This window comes from Scyliorhinus canicula, chromosome 6 (assembly GCF_902713615.1).
Source record: "Scyliorhinus canicula chromosome 6, sScyCan1.1, whole genome shotgun sequence".
In the NCBI taxonomy this organism is placed as follows: domain Eukaryota; kingdom Metazoa; phylum Chordata; class Chondrichthyes; order Carcharhiniformes; family Scyliorhinidae; genus Scyliorhinus; species Scyliorhinus canicula.
In genome coordinates this window covers 309,444-325,176 of record NC_052151.1, presented here as the reverse complement: position 1 = coordinate 325,176, position 15,733 = coordinate 309,444, and the positions used below count along the sequence as shown (strand labels likewise).

The window sequence follows — 15,733 nt, the reverse complement described above, 5'->3', positions numbered from 1 at the left end:
ACAACCGCCCTCCCCCTTAACCTTACATTTTAGGACACTACGGGCAATTTAGCATGGCCAATCCACCTAACCCGCACAGCTTTGGATTATGGGGAGAAGGCAGGAGAATGGGGATGAGAAACATATCAGCCATGATTGAATGGCGAAGCAGACTCGATGGGCCGAGTGGCCTAATTCTGCTCCTATGTTTCATGGTCTTGTTCCTGGACTCCAATTCAACATGATATTTGCCTTTATCTACCCTGCTCGTCACATCGTCAAAAAATGAAAAGACATTTATGAACCAGGATTACCCCTCATTAAAACCATGTTGATTTGTTCTAATCACACAATGCTTTTCAAAGTTCAGTGTTAATACCTGCTTAATAAAAGATTCCAGCATTTTCCCAACAACTGTTATGAGACGAACTGATCTGCTGTTCCATAAAGAGAGTGGCAGTGGGCAGCACGGTGGCACAGTGGGTTAGCCCTGTAACCTCACGGCGCTGAGGTCCCAGGTTCGATCCCGGCTCTGGGTCACTGTCTGTGTGGAGTTTGCACATTCTCCCCGTGTTCGCGTGCGTTTCGCCCCCACAACCCAAAAATGTGCAGGCTAGGTGGATTGGCCATGCTAAATTGCCCCTTAATTGGATAAAATGAATTGGGTACTCTAAAAGTAAAAACAAAAAGAGTGGCAGTGAACTGTGATGAATGTAGACTTTCTCTGCAGCTCTCTCATTTAGAAGCCTTGTGTGCAAGTCATGAGCTCCTGGGGATTAATCAGATTTCAACCCTCAAGTTTAGTCAGTTTTTCTCTGCTGATATTAATTTCCTCAATTATTTTAGCCCCTGGTTTTCCATCTATTTCTAGTATAAAATGTGTGTCTTTCACTGTGAGGACTGACACAAAATATCTGTTCAATGCCTCTGCTATTTCCTCATTCCCTAGATTAATTTCTCCTTCGCTGCTTCTAACGGGGGGGGGGGGGGGGGGGGGGATGTCTACTTTAGCTACTCTCCTCCTTTTTATATACTTATAAAAGTTCTCACAATCCATTTTTATATTTACGGCTAGTTTACTCTCATTGTATTTGTTCCCTTTTATGAACATTTTGGTGGCCCTCTGCTGGTTTCTAAAACAGTCCCAATCTTCAGACATGCTATTGTTTTTTTTTAAACATTGTAACCCTCTCTTTTAATCGAATACTATTTCTAACTCCGTGAGTGAGCTACGGATGAGTCTTTGCTGATTTTTGTTAAATAATCCACTTTTGTCAGGTATTATTTTTTCTAGGTTTCCCACTGTCGAGGTTAAACTGACTGCCCTGTGGTTATTGGGCTGATTTTTACAGCCTTTCTTGAAAATAATTTGCAATTCTCTAGTCCTCCTGTACCACCCCTACATCTAAGGAGGATGGGAAGTGCCTCCACAATTCCGACCTTTACTTCCTTCCGAATCCTTGGATACATCCCATCTGGTCCTGGTGACTTATCAACTCTTAAGTGTAGTCAGCACTTCAGCTACATCTGCATCATCAATCATTAGCCCATCCAGTATCTCAATTAGCTTTTCTTTCACCAACAGATGCAAAATATTCACTTAATACTTCAGTGCTGTCCCTGCCTCACGTGTAAATCCCGCATCAACCCCACTCCTTCTTTCAACACCCTTTTACTAAAGTCATAGTCCCTGATGAGCATTGGCTGCTTATCCCAGTGAGGGAAGAGCTAACTGGTGGTGATTTACCACATCTCAGGCGAGGGGTAAGGTTGAGAAGGCGGGGCCTTCACGAATACCCTCAGCCGGTGCGGGAATTGAACCCACTCTGCATCACAAACCAGCTGTCCAACCAATTTAACAATATTACTCTAGAAAACTGTTAGATTCCCTTTCCATCGCGGACCAAATCCCAGGTTTGCGAGGATAGTACACAGAAACCCCAATATTTAATCTGAGAGACTCAGAAAAGGCCACTTTGCTCCACAGTGCCTCCACAAAAGGGATGTGGTAGTTAAAGCAGACTGAATTACGAACACAGTAAGAAATCAACTTTAACATCAACCAAGAAATAGCTTACAATTATCAGTTAAACAAAAATTAACAATAAAATAAAACACTTGAACTGCTATCTATTGATCTCCAATCCAGCAAAACCCATCTAAGATCAAAAATCCACTTTTAAATACACTTTGCAAACACAGGAATACTTGCTTTATGGGATGTCTTGGAGAAACTGTTTTGAGATAGAGATCCTTCAGGAAGAACCTGCAGATTCTTGCCCGTGTCAAACTACTGTTTAACTTGCCAGCATTTGGTAAAAAAACTTCCTGTATCGACTCCGCCCCCCCCCCCGGAGCCCTGACACCTCGGACTCGATCACCTGAAGGTGCTGACTGCCCCCCTGGTTCTGATGGCTCGGAGGGGCTGATTTAGCACACAGGCCTTTTAAAGCAGACCAAGCAGGCCAGCAGCACGGTTCAATTCCCATACCAGCCTCCCCGGACAGGCGCCGTAATGTGGCGACTAGGGGCTTTTCACAGTAACTTCATTGAAGCCTACTCGTGACAATAAGTGATTTTCATTTTCATTTCTCTCCCCTATGCCTGTCTCTGTTACACAGTGAGGATACTCACCAACTCTTTTGTAATCGGTTGCAGGTCGCCCGACTGGCGTGGCTGAGCAATGCACACAGATCGCTCAGCACGTAACCCTGAGAACAAAGGGCAGAGATACTGTCAACATAAACACCGTTTGTCAAGATGCCTTTTGAACGCCGTTAATGTATCGGCTTCCACAACCTCCCCTGGCAACGCGTTCCAGGCACTCACCACCCTCTGTGTAAAAACCCTGCCTCACACATCTCCTCTAAACTTTGCCCCACGGACCTTAAACCTATGCCCCCTGGTGACTGACCCCTCCACCCTGGGAAAGAGTGCCTGCCCATCCACTCTATCCATGCCCCTCATAATCTTGTAGCCCTCTATCAGGTCACCCCTCAACCTCTGCCTTTCTAATGAAATCAGTCCGAGTCTATTCAGCCTCTCCACATAGCCAACACCCTCCAGACCAGGCAACATCCTGGTAAACCTCCTCTGCATCCTCTCCAAAGCCTCCACATCCTTCTGGTAGTGTGCGGCCTTACCAAGGTTCTATACAGCTACAGCCTGACTTGCCAGTTTTTATACTCGATGCCCTGTCCAATGAAGGCAACCATTCCGTCTGCTTTCTTGACTACCTTGTCCACTTGTGTTGCCACTTTCAAAGATCTGTGGACCTGCACGTCCAGATCTCTCTGACTGTCTATATTCCTAAGAGTTTCACCATTTACGGTATATTTCCCCTCAATCTTGGACCTACCAAAATGCATTATCTCACATTTGCCCGGATTAAAATCCATTTGCCATTTCTCTGCCCAGGTTTCCAACCTATCTATGTCTTGCTGTATCTTCTGACAATCCTCAACACTATCTGCCACTCCACCAACCTTGGTGTCATCGCAAACTTACTAATCAGACCGGCTATGTTTTACTCCAAATTGTTTATTCATACTACAAGCAACAGAGGTCCCAGCACAGATCCCTGTGAAATACCACCAGTCACAACCTTCCATTCAGAAAAACACCCTTCTCTGCTGCCCTTTGCCACCAAGCCAGTTCTGTATCCATCTTGCCACCTCACCTCTGATCCCATGTGAGGCACGACCAGTCAGCCATGAGGCACCTTATCAAAGGTTTTACTGAAGTCCATGTAAACAACATTCACTGCCCTCCCCTCATCAATCAGCTTTGTCACCTCCTCAAAAAACTCAATCAAGTTAGTGAGGCACGACCTCCCCGTCACAAAACCATGCTGTCTATTGCTAATGAGTCCTTATGTTTCCAAATGGGTATAAATCCTGTCCCTGAGAATTCTCTCCAATAATTTACCGACTACCTATGTGAGGCTCACCGGCCTATAGTTTCCAGGATTATCGCTGCTACCTTTCTGAAACAGCCATACCACATTAGCTATTCTCTAGTCCTCTGGGATCTCACCTGTAGCCAATGAGGATACAAAGATGTCAGTCAAGGCCCCAGCAATTTCCTCCCTTGCTTCCCTCAGAATTCTGGAGTAAATCCCATCTGGCCCAGGAGACTTATCTACCGTAATATATTTTTAAAGACCCAATACCTCCTCCTTTTCGAGTACTATAGACCTCCCAACAGCCCGCAGGAGACAGAGGAGCAGTTTGTGTGGTCAGATACTGAAAAGGTGTGAATAAAGCAGGGTAGAGAGCAATTTGTTAGATCTGTCCAGGAGGGCTTTTTGATACAGTATGGTGACAATCCAACTAGGGACATGGTATTGGGAAATGCGCCAGGCCAGCTGATTGATGTTTCAGTGGGGGAGCATTTTGGACTTAGTGACCATAATTCCATAAGATTTCAGGTAGTTATGGATAAGGACAAGAGTGCCCATGGGTAAGGATCTTTAATTGGGCGAGGGCCAATTACATCCAAATTAGACAGGAACTGGGGAATGTGTATTGAAAATGAAATGAAATGAAAATGGCTTATTGTCACGAGTAGGCTTCAATGAAGTTACTGTGAAAAGCCCCTAGTCACCACATTCTGGCGCCTGTTCGGGGAGGCTGGTACGGGAATTGAACCGTGCTGCTGGCCTGCCTTGGTCTGCTTTAAAAGCCAGCGATTTAGCCAAGTGTGCTAAACCAGCCCCTATACCTCCCCTATTGGGAGCAGCTATTTGAGGGCAAATCCATGTCTGACATGTGGGAGGCTTTTAAAGGCCAGCTGATTGAAGGCTTGGGCACAGAAATGGCAGATGGAGTTTAATCTGACCAAATGCGAGATGATGCAAATCTAGGTGTGAATTATACTGTAAATGGCAGAACCCTGAGGAACATTAACATACAGAGGGATCTGTGCGTGCAGGTCCACCGTTCCCTCAAAGTGGCAACGCAGGTGGCCATGGTGATTAAGATGGCAGATGACATGCTTGCCTTCATCAGCTGGGGCATTGAGTTAAAATAATCTTTATTGAAATGAGTAGGCTTACATTAACACTGCAATGAAGTTCTTCAATGATTGGCCTTTGGGGTACTCACGGCAGTTAACTTGGCGAGCTTTCTCAGATTGACACCCTTGCCCAGGGGGAGTTGGCTGCTGAGTGCCGACATAATCAGCTTCCTCTGCTCCTCACTCAAATTCTCCATCGTCACCTCGTGCAGGAACAGGGTCTGTACATCGGCAAAGAGATCGTCCAGCCGGACAACTGTCCCAACCACCACAACGGGAGCGTCACTGAAACACAGACATTCGCCAAAGTGATCAGATACAGGCGTTTACACACTCGGCACAGACCAATCAGACAGAGGGGTTTACACACTCGGCACAGACCAATCAGACAGAGGGGTTTACACACTCGGCACAGACCAATCAGACAGAGGGGTTTACACACTCGGCACAGACCAATCAGACAGAGGGGTTTACACACTCAGCACCGACCAGAGGGGTTTACACACTCAGCACCGACCAATCAGACACAGGGGTTTACACACTCGGCACAGACCAATCAGAGGGGTTTACACACTCGGCACAGACCAATCAGACAGAGGGGTTTACACACTCGGCACAGACCAGAGGGGTTTACACACTCAGCACAGATCAGAGGGGTTTACACACTCGGCACAGACCAATCAGACAGAGGGGTTTACACACTCGGCACAGACCAATCAGACAGAGGGGTTTACACACTCGGCACAGACCAATCAGACAGAGGGGTTTACACACTCAGCACCGACCAGAGGGGTTTACACACTCAGCACCGACCAATCAGACACAGGGGTTTACACACTCGGCACAGACCAATCAGAGGGGTTTACACACTCGGCACAGACCAATCAGACAGAGGGGTTTACACACTCGGCACAGACCAGAGGGGTTTACACACTCAGCACAGATCAGAGGGGTTTACACACTCGGCACAGACCAATCAGACAGAGGGGTTTACACACTCGGCACAGACCAGAGGGGTTTACACACTCGGCACAGACCAGAGGGGTTTACACACTCAGCACCGACCAATCAGACACAGGGGTTTACACACTCGGCACAGACCAATCAGACAGAGGGGTTTACACACTCGGCACAGACCAGAGGGGTTTACACACTCAGCACCGACCAATCAGACAGAGGGGTTTACACACTCGGCACAGACCAATCAGATAGAGGGGTTTACACACTCGGCACAGACCAATCAGACAGAGGGGTTTACACACTCGGCACAGACCAATCAGATAGAGGGCTTTACACACTCGGCACAGACCAATCAGACAGAGGGGTTTACACACTCGGCACCGACCAATCAGACAGAGGGGTTTACACACTCGGCACAGACCAATCAGACAGAGGGGTTTACACACTCAGCACCGACCAATCAGACACAGGGGTTTACACACTCGGCACAGACCAATCAGACAGAGGGGTTTACACACTCGGCACAGACCAATCAGACAGAGGGGTTTACACACTCGGCACAGACCAATCAGACAGAGGGGTTTACACACTCGGCACAGACCAATCAGACAGAGGGGTTTACACACTCGGCACAGACCAATCAGACAGGGGGGTTTACACACTCGGCACAGACCAATCAGACAGAGGGGTTTACACACTCGGCACAGACCAATCAGACAGAGGGGTTTACACACTCGGCACAGACCAATCAGACGGGGGGTTTACACACTCGGCACAGACCAATCAGACAGAGGGGTTTACACACTCGGCACAGACCAATCAGACAGAGGGGTTTACACACTCGGCACAGACCAGAGGGGTTTACACACTCAGCACAGACCAGAGGGGTTTACACACTCAGCACAGACCAATCAGACAGAGGGGTTTACACACTCGGCACAGACCAATCAGACAGAGGGGTTTACACACTCAGCACAGACCAATCAGACAGAGGGGTTTACACACTCGGCACAGACCAATCAGACAGAGGGGTTTACACACTCAGCACAGACCAATCAGACAGAGGGGTTTACACACTCAGCACCGACCAATCAGACACAGGGGTTTACACACTCGGCACAGACCAATCAGACAGAGGGGTTTACACACTCGGCACAGACCAATCAGAGGGGTTTACACACTCGGCACAGACCAATCAGACAGAGGGGTTTACACACTCGGCACAGACCAATCAGAGGGGTTTACACACTCGGCACAGACCAATCAGATAGAGGGGTTTACACACTCGGCACCGACCAATCAGACAGAGGGGTTTACACACTCGGCACAGACCAATCAGATACAGGGGTTTACACACTCGGCACAGACCAATCAGACAGAGGGGTTTACACACTCGGCACAGACCAATCAGACACAGGGGTTTACACACTCGGCACCGACCAATCAGACAGAGGGGTTTACACACTCGGCACAGACCAATCAGAGGGGTTTTCACACTCGGCACAGACCAATCAGACAGAGATGGCTGGTGCAAGTTTTAAGCTGCTTATGGAGAAGGACAAGAGTGGTCGTCGGGTGAAGGTGTTAGACTTGGGGAAGGCGAATGACAGCGTTAGGCAGGATCTGGGGAGTGTTGACTGGGCGAGGCTGTTTGAGGGAAAATCAACATCCGGTATGTGGGAGGCTTTTAAATGTCAGTTGATTGGAATTCAGGACCGGCATGTTCCTGTGAGGATGAAAGATAAGGCTGGCAAGTATAGGGAACCCTGGATAACGAGGGATATTATTAATCTTGTCAAAAAGAAAAAGGAAACATTTGTTAAGGTCTAAAAGGCTTAGGACAGATGAAGCCCTTAAAGAATATAAAGAAAGTAGGAAGGAACTTAAGGTCGGAGTTAGGAAGGCTAAAGAGGTCATGAAATGTCGTTGGCAAACAGGATTAAGGATAATCCTAAGGCATTTTATACATATGTAAAGAGCAAAGGGTAGCCAGAGAAAGGGTTGGCCCATTCAAGGATATTGGAGGGAATCTATGTTTGGAACCAGAGGAAATGGGCGAGATACTAAATGAATACTTTGCCTCAGTATTCACCAAAGAGGAGGACTCGGTGGATGAGTATAGGGTAGAGTGTGTAGATATTCTGAGTCATGTTGATATTAATAAAGAGGAGGTGTTGAGCATCTTAAAAAGCATTAAAGTAGATAAGTCCCCAGGGCCTGATGGGATCTACCCCAGAATACTGCGGGAGGCAAGGGAGGAAATTGCTGGGGCCTTGACAGTAATCTTTGTCTCCTCATTGGCTACAGGTGGAGTTCCAGAGGACTGGAGAATAGCCAATGTCGTTCCATTGTTTAAGAAGGGCAGCAGGAATAATCCAGGAAATTATAGGCCGGGGAGCCTTACGTCAGTGGTCGGGAAATTATTGGAAAAGATTCTTAGAGATAGAATTTCCTCACATTTGGAAACAAATGGACTTATTAACGAGAGGCAGCATGGTTTTGTGAAGGGGAGGTCGTGCCTCACTAACGTGATTGAGTTTTTCGAGGAGGTGACGAAGATGATAGATGAGGGAAAGGCAGTAGATGTTGTTTACATGGACTTCAGTGAAGCCTTTGACAACGGCCCTCATGGTAGACTGGTACAAAAGGTGAAGACACACGGGATCAGAGAAGAGCTGGCAAGTTGGATACAGAACTGGCTTGGGCACAGAAGACAGAGGGTAGTTGTAGAAGGGGCTTTTCTGAATGGAAGGCTGTGACTAGTGGCATTCCACAGGGATCAGTTCTGGGACCTTTGTTGTTCGTGCTGTATATAAATGATTTGGAAGAAAATATAACTGGCCTGATTAGTAAGTTTGCAGATGACACCAAAATTGGTGGAGTTGCGGATCATGAAGAGGATTGTCAGAGGATACAGCAGGATATAAACTGGCTGGAGTCTTGAGCGGGGAAATGGCAGATGGGGTTTAATCTGGACAAGTGTGAGGTAATGCACTTTGGGAGGTGCAATGCATGTAGGAATTACACAATAAATGGGTGAACTCTGGCGAGTATTGACAGGCAGAGAGATCTGGGCATGTCCACCGATCACTGAAAGTGGCAACGTATGTGGAGAAGGTAGTCAGGAAGGCATTCGGCATGCTGGCCTTCATCGGCCGGGGCATTGAATATAAAAACTGGCAAGTCACGTTGCAGCTGCACAGGACCTTAGGCCTCATTCGGAATATTGTGTCCAATTCTGGTCGCCACACTACCAGAAGGATGTGGAGGCTTTGGAGAGGGTGCAGAAGCGGTTTACTAGGATGTTGCCTGATATGGAGGGCATTAACTATGAGGAGAGGTTAGATAAACTCGGTCTGTTCTCACTGGAACGACGGAGATTGAGAGGCGACCTGATAGAGGACGACAAGATTATGAGTGGCATAGACACAGTGGGTAGTCAGATACTCTTTCCTAGGGTAGGAGAGTCAAGTACAAGGGGGCATAGGTTTAAAGTGCGTGAGGAAAAGTTTAGAACTGATGTGCGAGGCACGTTTACTTACACAGAGGGTGGTGTTTATGGAACGCGCTGCCTGGGGAGGGGGTGGGAGCAGGTACAATAGCGGCATTTAAGGGGAATCTAGACAAATATATGAATAGGGTGGGAATGGAAGGGTACGGACTCTGTAAGTGCAGATGGTTTTAGTTTAGGCAGGTACCATAGTCGGCGCAGGCTTGGAGGGCTGAAGGGCCTGTTCCTGTGCTGCACTGGTCTTTGTTCCCTGCGCAAGCCAATCAGATAAAGGGGTGGGCACTCATTCTGCGCAGACCAATCAGATGTCGAGGAGATGGGGTCCCAGATAAAGACCAAATCAATCATAAGAACCTTGTGGGGTAGGTTTACACCCTCTTCGTCTGCTCCACCAGTCAATTCAACTCGGTCTGTTCCATCACAACTCCATTTGCCAGGTTCACTCGGTTGATCCCAGGAACGGAGGGATTATTTTGTGAGGAGAGCTGGAGTAGATTGGGCCTGTACTCTGAAGAATGAGAGGCGACCTTATTGAGACATATCGGATTCTCAGGGGGATTATCAGGGTCGATGCTGAGAGGTTCATCCCTCCTGTGGGAGAGTCTAGGAACTGGCGGTATAATTAGCACTGTTGCTTCACAGCTCCAGGGACCCAGTTCAATTCCCAGCTTGGGTCACTGTCTGTGTGGAGTCTGCACATTCTCCCCGTGTCTGTATGGGTTTCCTCCAGTTTCCTCCCACAAGTCCTGAAAGACGTGCTGTGAGGTGAATTGGACATTCTGAATTCTCCCTCTGTGACCCGAACAGGTTCCGGAATGTGGTGACTAGGAGCTTTTCACAGTAACTTCATTGCTGTGTTCATGTAAGCCTACTTGTGACAATAAAGATTATAATAAAGATTCTGATAATCTCAGAGAAAGGGGGTGCCCCATTTAAGACAGAGATGAGGAGGAATTTCTTTCCTGTCGGGTAATGAATCTGTGGAATTGGCTACAGCAGAGGGAAGAAGAGGTTGGGTCATTAAGTGTGTTCAAGGGTGAAGATTTTTAAGGGAACTGAGGGTTCTGGGGACAAGGCGGCAGAGTGGAGTTGAGGATGATCACATCAGATCAGTTATGATCTGATAGAATGGCAGAGAAGACTCGATGGACTGAATGGTGTATTTCTGTTCCTATGCCTTATTGTCTGCAGAAAATCCATGATGGCGCCGGAGCGAGGCGACTTCCTGCAAGCTGTGCCCAGCATACCCTCTAATTCTATCTTTTACTCTCGTTCTATGCTTCTAAAACTTCAATCTAACTCTTTTAAACTCTCGAACAATGTTACAGCCGAGCTATAACTGTAACATTATATTCTGCTGTCTCTCCTTCCTTCCCTATGTACGGTATACATTATCTGTATAGCATGCAAGAAACAATACTTCTCACTGTATACACAGAATTTTCTTTCATAGAATTTACAGTGCAGAAGGAGGCCATTCAGCCCATCGAGTCTGCACCGACCCTGACAAAGAGCACTCCACTGAAGCCCACATATCTACCCTATCCCCGTAACCCAGTAACCCCCACTTAACCTTTTTTGGTCACTAAGGGCAATTTATCACAGCCAATCCGCCTAACCTGTACCTCGCGCTCTTTCTGGGGAAGGTGGGACCTCTATAGACAGGATGGTCTACATCTGAACCTGAAGGGCACCAATATCCTGGGGGGGAGATTTGTTAGTGCTCTTTGGGGGGGTTTAAACTAATTCAGCAGGGACATGGGAACCTGGATTGTAGTTTTGGGGTGCGAGAGATTGGGAGTATAGAGGTCAGGAGCACAGATTTGACTTCGCAGGAGGGCGGCAGTGTTCAGGTCGGTGGTTTGAAGTGTGTCTACCTCAATGCCAGGAGTATACGAAATAAGGTAGGGGAACTGGCAGCATGGGTTGGTACCTGGGACTTCGATGTTGTGGCCATTTCAGAGGCATGGATAGAGCAGGGACAGGAATGGTTGTTGCAGGTTCCGGGGTTTAGGTGCTTTAGTAAGGTCAGAGAAGGGGGCAAAAGAGGGGGAGGTGTGGCGCTGCTAGTCAAGGACAGTATTACGATGGCGGAAAGGATGCTAGATGGGGACTCTTCTTCTGAGGTAGTATGGGCTGAGGTTAGAAACAGGAAAGGAGAGGTCACACTGCTGGGAGTTTTCTATAGGCCACCTAATAGTTCTAGGGATGTAGAGGAAAGGATGGCGAAGATGATTCTGGAAAAGAGGGAAAGTAACAGGGTAGTTGTTATGGAAGACTTTAACTTTCCAAATATTGACTGGAAAAGATATAGTGGATGGGTCGTTCTTTGTACAATGTGTGCAGGAGGGTTTTCTGACACAATATGTTGACAGGCCAACAAGAGGTGAGGCCACTTTGGATTTGGTTTTGGGTAATGAACCAGGCCTGGTGTTAGATCTGGAGGTAGGTGAACGCTTTGGAGACAGTGACCACAATTCGGTGACCTTTACATTAGTGATGGAAAGGGATAAGTATACCCCGCAGGGCAAGAGTTATAGCTGGGGGAAGGTGCCATTAGACATGACTTAGGATGTGTAGGTTGGAGAAGTAGGCTGCAAGGGTTGGGCACACTGGATATGTGGAGCTTGTTCAAGGAACAGCTATTGCATGTTCTTGATCAGTACATACCAGTCAGGCAGGGAGGAAGGGGTCGAGCGAGGGAACCGTGGTTTACCAAAGAAGTGGAATCTCTTGTTAAGAGGAAGAAGGAGGCCTATGTGAAGATAAGAACATAAGAACTAGGAGCAGGAGTTGGCCATCTGGCCCCTCGAGCCTACTCCGCCATTCAATTAGATCATGGCTGATCTTTTGTGGACTCAGCTCCACTTTCCGGCCCGAACACCATAACCCTTAATATGAGGCGTGAAGTCTCAGTTGGGGCGCTTGATAGTTACAGGGAAGCGAGGAAGGATCTAAAGAGAGAGCTAAGACGAGCAAGGAGGGGACATGAGAAGTCTTTGGCAGGTAGGATCAAGGAAAACCCAAAAGCTTTCTATAGGTATGTCAGGAATAAAAGAATGACTAGGGTAAGAGTAGGGCCAGTCAAGGACAGTGGTGGGAAGTTGTGTGTGGAGGCTGAGGAGATAAGCGAGATACTAAATGAATACTTTTCATCAGTATTCACTCAGGAAAAAGATAATATTGTGGAGGAGAATGCTGAGACCCAGGCTATTAGAATAGATGGCATTGAGGTGCGTAGGGAAGAAGTGTTGGCAATTCTGGACAAGGTGAAAATAGATAAGTCCCCGGGGCCTGATGGGATTTATCCTAGGATTCTCTGGGAAGCCAGGGAAGAGATTGCTGAGCCTTTGGCTTTGATTTTTAGGTCATCATTGGCTACAGGAATAGTGCCAGAGGACTGGAGGATAGCAAATGTGGTCCCTTTGTTCAAGAAGGGGAGTAGAGATAACCCCGGTAACTATAGGCCGGTGAGCCTAACGTCAGTGGTGGGTAAAGTCTTGGAGAGGATTATAAAAGATACGATTTATAATCATCTAGATAGGAATAATATGATTAGGGATAGTCAGCATGGTTTTGTGAAGGGTAGGTCATGCCTCACAAACCTTATCGAGTTCTTTGAGAAGGTGACTAAACAGGTGGACGAGGGTAAAGCGGTTGATGTGGTGTATATGGATTTCAGTAAAGCGTTTGATAAGGTTCCCCACGGTCGGCTATTGCAGAAAATACGGAGGCTGGGGATTGAGGGTGATTTAGAGATGGAGATCAGAAATTGGCTAGTTGAAAGAAGACAGAGAGTGGTAGTTGATGGGAAATGTTCAGAATGGAGTTCAGTTACGAGTGGCGTACCACAAGGATCTGTTCTGGGGCCGTTGCTGTTTGTCATTTTTATAAATGACCTAGAGGAGGGCGCAGAAGGATGGGTAAGTAAATTTGCAGACGACACTAAAGTCGGTGGAGTTGTAGACAGTGCGGAAGGATGTTGCAGGTTACAGAGGGACATAGATAAGCTGCAGAGCTGGGCTGAGAGGTGGCAAATGGAGTTTAATGTGGAGAAGTGTGAGGTGATTCACGTTGGAAAGAATAACAGGAATAAGGAATATTTGGCTAATGGTAAAATTCTTGGTAGTGTGGATGAGCAGAGGGATCTCGGTGTCCATGTACATAGATCCCTGAAAGTTGCCACCCAGGTTGATAGGGTTGTGAAGAAGGCCTATGGTGTGATGGCCTTTATTGGTAGATGGATTGAGTTCCGGAGCCATGAGGTCATGCTGCAGTTGTACAAAACTCTAGTACGGCCGCATTTGGAGTATTGCGTACAGTTCTGGTCGCCTCATTATAGGAAGGACGTGGAAGCTTTGGAACGGGTGCAGAGGAGATTTACCAGGATGTTGCCTGGTATGGAGGGAAAATCTTATGAGGAAAGGCTGATGGACTTGAGGTTGTTTTCGTTAGAGAGAAGAAGGTTAAGAGGTGACCTAATAGAGGCATACAAAATGATCAGAGGGTTAGATAGGGTGGACAGCGAGAGCCTTCTCCCGCGGATGGAGGTGGCTAGCACGAGGGGGCATAGCCTTAAATTGAGGGGTAATAGATATAGGACAGAGGTCAGAGGTGGGGTTTTTTTACGCAAAGAGTGGTGAGGCCGTGGAATGCCCTACCTGCAACAGTAGTGAACTCGCCAACATTGAGGGCATTTAAAAGTTTATTGGATAAGGGCATAGTGTAGGTTAGATGGCCTTTAGTTTTTTTCCATGTCGGTGCAACATTGAGGGCCGAAGGGCCTGTACTGCGCTGTATCGTTCTATGTTCTATCTTTGGACTGTGGGAGGAAACCGGAGCACCCGGAGGAAACCCACGCAGACACGGGGAGAATGTGCAGACTCCACACAGTGACCCAGCCGGGAATCAAACCTGGGACCCTGGAGCTGTGAAGCAAGTATGTTAACCACTATGCTACCAAGTGACAATAATAAATCAAATCGAAACCTGTAGAACTTTTCACTGTTTACTGACAGTTTTATATTTTCCGTCATCATCATTTTTGCTGTTTTTTAAAATCTTTCCCAATCTTTAAATTGATTTCTCTTTCTGACAAATGATAAACCTCTTCTTTTAATCTAACACAATCTCTTCAGTTAGCTACACGGTCATTCTGCCCGTACAGTTCTAATTTCTACACAGACTGTAGATTGTTTGAGAATTAGGAATACGTATATTTTTATGTTCAATATTACCCTTTTATCATCATAATATTTAATCCAATTTCCCAATGTGAGCGTCGCTGGTCAGACCAGCATTTATTGCCCATCCCTAGTTACCCTTCAGAAGGTGGTGGTGAGCTGCCTTCTTGAACCGCTGCAGTCCCTGAGGTGTAGGTACACCCACTGTGCTGTTAGGGAGGGAGCTCCAGGATGTCATTGGCTTTATACAAGTTCAATACTTTAAGTTCAGACTGATGAAGATTATATTCAGACATTAAACTTAATGTCAAATTCTGTAAGATTATGATCACTCTTTCACAAAGAACACCTCACTTAAATTACACATGGCAGATGGAGAAGCGGCTGTTCCCTGATGGTATTTCAGTGGACGGGAACTGGGGCAATGTAATCAGGTAAAGAAGACGGGGAGTGAAGGCTCAGACAGTTGGTGAAATGAATGAGAAAGGTCTCGCGGAAAGAGGGGAAATACACAAACAATGCTAAAGGTGTCAGGCCGTACTGCTGAGACACTGCGAGATCCTTCAGCAACCGGTGCAAAGCAGATATCAGGCGGGAATCTTCCCCAACTCCATCCCCTTCTCTCCCAATCATGGCAAGATTCCGCAGCAACAGAACACAGGGTCGGTAAATATCGGCTTCCGAAAAGGCAGCTTGGAGTTTTGCTTCAGACGCCCCAGTGGAATCAGCACAAAGATTCACACAGTCCACCTGGGGGCAAACACAGAGTCAGTACACACACACACAGTCCACCTGGGGGCAAACACAGAGTCAGTACACACACACACAGTCCACCTGGGGGCAAACACAGAGTCAGTACACCCAGACACACACAGTCCACCCGGGGGCAAACACAGAGTCAGTATATACACACACACACAGTTCACCTGGAGGCAAACACAGAGTCAGTACACCCAGACACACATAGTCCACCTGGGGGCAAACACAGAGTCAGTATACACAGACACACATAGTCCACCTGGGGGCAAACACAGAGTCAGTATACACAGACACACACAGTCCACCTGGGGGCAAACACAGAGTC

General features: G+C 47.2%; 1 protein-coding gene across 1 annotated transcript in view; it reads right to left on the bottom strand.

Moving 5' to 3' along the window:
* The window catches only part of LOC119966903 (uncharacterized protein PF11_0213-like), a 33,293-nt gene extending 17,897 nt beyond the window's left edge, over window positions 1-15,396 (bottom strand). Inside the window, exons 1-3 of the mRNA XM_038798860.1 lie at window positions 15,191-15,396; window positions 5,085-5,280; window positions 2,614-2,690 (exon numbers count right to left, since the gene is read on the bottom strand). The gene's annotated coding sequence lies outside the window, so the exon portion shown is untranslated. The remainder of the gene's footprint in view (window positions 1-2,613; window positions 2,691-5,084; window positions 5,281-15,190) is intronic.
* Window positions 15,397-15,733: the final 337 nt, after the last annotated feature.